The sequence below is a fragment of the Cnephaeus nilssonii genome (assembly GCF_951640355.1).
Source record: "Cnephaeus nilssonii genome assembly, chromosome: 7".
NCBI lineage: Eukaryota > Metazoa > Chordata > Mammalia > Chiroptera > Vespertilionidae > Cnephaeus > Cnephaeus nilssonii.
The window spans coordinates 26,073,493-26,079,118 of record NC_137078.1 but is presented as its reverse complement, the minus strand read 5'-3'; the positions used below and the strand labels follow the sequence as shown (position 1 = coordinate 26,079,118).

The 5,626-nt window shown below is 47.1% G+C and overlaps 1 pseudogene across 1 annotated transcript; it reads left to right on the top strand.

Moving 5' to 3' along the window:
• The first annotated feature begins 3,752 nt into the window (after positions 1 to 3,752).
• Positions 3,753 to 5,353, top strand: LOC307103591 (D-3-phosphoglycerate dehydrogenase-like; annotated as a pseudogene). Its single transcript has one exon. The product of its transcript is annotated as a D-3-phosphoglycerate dehydrogenase-like (transcript).
• The last annotated feature ends 273 nt before the right edge of the window (positions 5,354 to 5,626 follow it).

The following is a 5,626-nucleotide window of genomic DNA, read 5'->3' as shown; positions in this document are numbered from 1 at the left end:
GGAAGATGATAACATTAAAGACTTTTCTCTTTCAATTCCTGCTCTCTGAAGCTTGCCTTCGTCCTCTGAATTTCTCTCAAGGAGATCCATTTACTAACTGCATCCTTGCCAAGTTTTGTCTCTTGTTTGAAAGTTTTCTGCTTTGAATAAAAAGTCTTTGATTTTTTTCCTTCTGCCCTTAAAAAAAAATTGCTGTAGTTAAGTGCCCTGGGCCAAATTCTGCTCTTAGTTATTATTTCTATGGCATTTGTATTACACACATAAGCAAACTCTGAGGTTGATTCTGTTACAAACTTTTAATAATAGCATACATCTGTATATTATTTTATAGTGTAGAAAGTGATTGCACATACATTTGATCATTTACACCAGTGGTCGGCAAACTCATTAGTCAGCAGAGCCAAATATCAACAGTACAACGATTGAAATTTCTTTTGAGAGCCAAATTTTTTAAACTTAAACTTCTTTTAATGCCACTTCTTCAAAATAGACTCGCCCAGGCCGTGGTATTTTGTGGAAGAGCCACACTCAAGGGGCCAAAGAGCCGCATGTGGCTCACGAGCCGCAGTTTGCTGACGGATTTACACACACAAACTGTGCAATAGATAAGGCAGAAATATTTAGTCTTATTTTATAGGCAAAGTAACTGAGACTCAGAAAGGTTAAGTGGCTGGTCCAATGCTACACAGGCACAGACGGGACTCAAACCTAGATCTTCTGATTCTAAAATCTGTGCGAAGAAGTGTTTCATTTTGTTTTGTTTTTGATGATTATAGAATTATAAATACACATACAAAGGCATGTATGGTGCTTCTAAAAGATATGAAAAGTGAGGAAGAAAATATATCAGTGAAAGTAACCAAATTTTTAAAAGCACACAGGTAAGAACCGTGCAGGAACTGTTTGGAAGAAATATGATAGATTGCAAACTACTAGAGGACAATGACTGAGGTTTATTCATTTTCGTATTTTATATAATCCCCAGCACCAGCCTCTTGCACTTAGTACCAAATGAATGAATGCAATTACCTGGAGTCTTACAGGAAACTCGTCAAGGGTTCGATGGGAGAACTTAATGAAAGTGGAATAAAAACACTTTAATAACAAGTTCAGTGAATTTTTTCATGACAGTGTCCCAGAAAATAAATAAATAAATAAATAAATAAATAAGCTCCAACTAGGTCACTGGGACTTCTGCTTCTCTACAGCCACAGACAGGAAGAGAGGAGGGAAGAGATGAAGAGCGGGACTTGGCTTGCTATGACTCTCATTCCACCCACCTGAGGCTCCTCTAGTTGAGAATAGATGCAAAATGGGACAAACAACTTGTGCTAAGAATTGCCACTTTTCTGATCTGTCATCATTGTTCTGATGTGCACAGTGATGTTGATAACCCACCAACTGATCCTAACGACTGTGTCTGTGGTCATCCTGGGCAGTGCCTGGCCCACAGCAGGTGCTCAGTACATGTTATTAAAAGAATGAGTGAATGTCAGAGGTTAAGGAGAAGCAGACAAGAGCAGCCTGGCAAGCCCAGGAACCCTGGAGAAGGCGTGTCCTATGCACTCTCTTTCCTAACTGCCACTAAAAAGTGGGGCTTTGGGTTTGAAGAAGCAGCACTTGTGTCTGTCTCTCTCTCCTTCAGATTTAGGAAGGAAAACCCGCACAAATTACAAGATAAGTCCCTTGGCAAGAGCTCCTCAGAGGGTTGTATGCTGGTTACATCACCAGTGACATCCACTGGTGCTTCTGGAGTTCACTTTTCCGAACATTTATAGGGGTTATGATGACTTATTTCACAATTCTATTTCTGAGAAGGTAAACTAGAAACTTCTAAATGAATTCATAATTTAAATGTTTAAAGGAAATCTGTAAAAATTATTAGGTAGAGTAAAAATAGATATACTTGTTAACTAAAGAACTCTTTTGTATATTGATTTGGCAGATGTTATTGGTTTCCCAAGTATATATTTTCATATTTCCAATTTTGTCTATAGTAAGGCTAATCTATATTTTGCAAATGTCATTTAGGTCCAGTTGATTAATGGTGCTGTTCAGTTCAGCAACATCCTAACTGGTTTTCTGCTAGCTGGGCCTATTTTTTACTGATGGAGGGGTGTTGAAACCTCCAACTATCACAGTAGATTTCATCTATTTCTCTTTTCGGTTCTGTCAGTTTTTACCTCATGTATTTTGATTCTGTTGTCAGGTACATACATATTATGGATTATGTGTTCTTAAAGAAATGACCCCCTTATTATTATGTAATGCCTCTCTTTATCCATGATACCTTTCCTTATTCTGAAGTCTGGAATTATTATTGTATTCCAGCTTTCTATTGGTGAATGTTGGCATTTTATAGCTTTCTCCATCCCTTTACTTTTTACCTATATGTCTTTATACTTAAAGTGGGTTTCTTATAGACAACTTATAGTTGGGTCTTACTGATTGTTGTAGGTGGTGGGAATGGCACCAGGGGTCTGACTAAACCTGGGTTCAGCAACCTCAGTACTTGTCTTCTGGCTAGGAAAGAATTCAGAATCAAGACCCAAAATGTAAGAGAACATTTATTTGGTAAATTACAGAGTTAGAAGAAGTAATCTGTAGAACAGATGGGCTGAGGAAATGAGTTATGGAGGCACCTTCCTTAGGGCCCTTCCTTTGAGAATAAGGAAGGTAATGGGAGGGGAAAGGGAGAAGAGTAAGAGAAAGGAAAAAGGAAAAGGGAAAGGTGCAGGCATGCTCCAGGGAGGGTGAGTGCACTGAGTCCTCAGTCCTAAGGGTTTTCAGGGTGGAGCTTTTAGGGAGGTCCCAGGGGAAAATCTTAACAGAATATTCAGCAGCTTTCCAGGTGTGTCTTTTCAGGGTCTAGGTCTCCACTGATTGATTGGTCAGTGCCAGGGCAGGGGGTCATTATTCAATGCAGAAAGTCCTAAGGGCAGCCATGAGGTCACTGACCTGGTTTTGTGGCTTTACTGGGCCTGGGGCTGAAATAGAACTGAGATGTTATCTCTAGGGAGGATAGGTCAGGTGGTCCAAACCTAGGGGAGGTGAGGTCCCATTCTACAATTGTCCATTGCTAGGCACCTGGGGTTTTCCACCCTGGTGACCTTCTGTACCTGGCCCATCATCCCTGATCTACTCATGTCTGTCTAACTGCCTACCACATTATTATTTAAGCCATCTGACTGTCTCTGTTTTCCAATTAGTGTTTCTTGGACCATTTCTATAATAAAGAGCCAGGGTGTAACACAATTAGACCGAAGCTGGACCAAACCAGAAGTCAGTGTTGGGTTGCTGTGGCAACCTAGCACTGAGTGCATCCACTGCAGGCTCAGTGCACCAGCACTGACTACTGAGGGGGCTGCGAATCAGGGCAGAGAGAGGTCTGAAGAGAGAAGCAGGGACTGATCCGTTGCCTCTGTGGCAGCTTTTGACCAGCACTTGCCTCTCTCTTTCTCTCCCAGTCTGGCCAGCAGCCCCGCCTCTATTTCTCTCCAGGACTCCACAGAGGCTGCTGATCAGCCCCGCCTTTCTGATCAGGCCCCGTTGATAGGCCCAGAGACGATGACTGGCATAGAAACTGACCAATCAGAACCAAATCTGGGTGAAGTGTGAGGAACCAATGGCTGCCTAGGAGGCGGAGCTTTTGACGCTAACTGGCATAGAAACTGACCAATCAGAACCAAATCTGGGGTCTTAGAGGTGTTTCTGTTCAGGGAGAGTGGTGGATCCCGAAGCCAGCTCCAGCAATGGCCTTTGCAAATCTACAGAAAGTGCTCATCAGTGACAGCCTGGACCCTTGCTGCCGGAAAATCCTGCAAGATGGAGAGCTGCAGGTGGTGGAGAAGCAGAACCTGAGCAAAGAGGAGCTGATAGCCAAGCTGCAGGACTGGGAAGGCCTTATCCTACACTCGGCCACCAAGGTGACTGTGGATGTCATCAACTCAGCAGAGAAGCTCCAGGTGGTGGGCAGGGCCGGCACTGGCGTGGACAACATGGATCTGGAGGCTGCCACAAGAAAGGGCATCCTGGTCATGAACCCTCCCAATGGGAACAGTCTTAGTGCTGCAGAGCTCACCTGTGGGATGATCATGTGTCTGGCCAGGCAGATTCCCCAGGCAACGGCTTCGATGAAGGATGGCAAATGGGACAGAAAGAAATTCATGGGAACCGAGTTGAATGAAAAGACCCTGGGAATTCTTGCCCTGGGGAGGATTTGGAGAGAGGTGGCCGACCAGATGCAGTCCTTCGGGATGAAGACTGTAGGGTACAACCCCATCATCTCACCAGAGGTCTTGGCCTCCTTCGGCATTCAGCAGCTGCCCCTGGAGGAGATCTGACCCCTCTGTGACTTCATCACTGTGCACACCCCTCTCCTGCCCTCCACCACAGGCCTGCTGAACGACAGCACCTTTGCCCTGTGCAAGAAGGGCGTGCGCATGGTGAATTGCGCCTGCGGAGGGATCATGGATGTGGGCGCCCTGCTCCGGGCCCTGCAATTGGGACAGTGCACGGGCGCAGCGCTGGACGTGTTCACGGAGAAGCTGCCTTGGGACCAGCCTTGGAGGACCACGAGAATGTCATCAGCTGCCCCAACCTGGGCGCCAGCACCCAGCAGGCCCAGAGCTGCTGCGGGGAGGAGATTGCTGTCCAGTTCATGGACATGGTGAAGGGGAGAGCCCTCGCAGGGGTCGTGAACGCCCAGGCCCTTACCAGTGCCTTCTCTCCTTACACCAAACCTTGGATCGATCTGGCAGAAGCTCTGGGAACTCTGATGTGACCCTGGGCAGGGTCCCCCAAAGGGACCATCCAGGTGGTAATGCAGGGCTTATCCCTGAAGAATGCAGGGAACTGCCTGAGCCCCGCAGTCATTGTCGGCCTCCTTAAAGATGCTTCTAATCATGCGGATGTGAATTTGGTGAACGCCAAGCTACTGGTGAAGGAGGCTGGCCTCAATGTAACCACCTCCCATAACCCCACTGTGCCAAGAGAGCAAGGATGCGGGGAAGGCCTCCTGAGTGTGGCCCTGGCAGGTGCCCCCTACCAGGCTGTGGGCTTTATCCAGGGCACCACACCTGTGCTGCAGGCACTCAACGGAGCTGCCTTCAGACCAGAAGTGCCTGTCCGCAGGGGTCTGCCCCTGCTCCTGTTCCAGGCTCAGCCCTCCAACCCTGCCATGCTGCCTACCATGATTGGGTTCCTGGCAGAGGCAGGCGTGCAGCTGCTGTCCTACCAGACTTCGGTGGTGTTCAATGGGGAGACCTGGCACGTCATGAGAATCTCCTTCCTGCTGCCCAGCCTGGATGCCTGGAAGCAGCATGTGACCAAGGCCTTTCAGTTTCATTTCTGACCTTGGGGCTCACCAGGACCAGCCTTGGGGTCTTTGTGATCAACATTGACAGGTCACATTCCCAGGGCTGACACCACTTATGTGGTCTGACCCCTGTAATAACCACTTAATAAACAGCCCACCCTCTCCCCACCCCCCAAAAAAAAGAACCAAATCTGGGTCAACTGTGAGGAGCCAATGGCTGCCTAGGAGGCGGAGCTTTTGATGCTGGCTGGCATAGAAACCGACCAGTCAGAACCAAATCAGCCAGCAGAGGAGGGCAGTTGGGGGCGA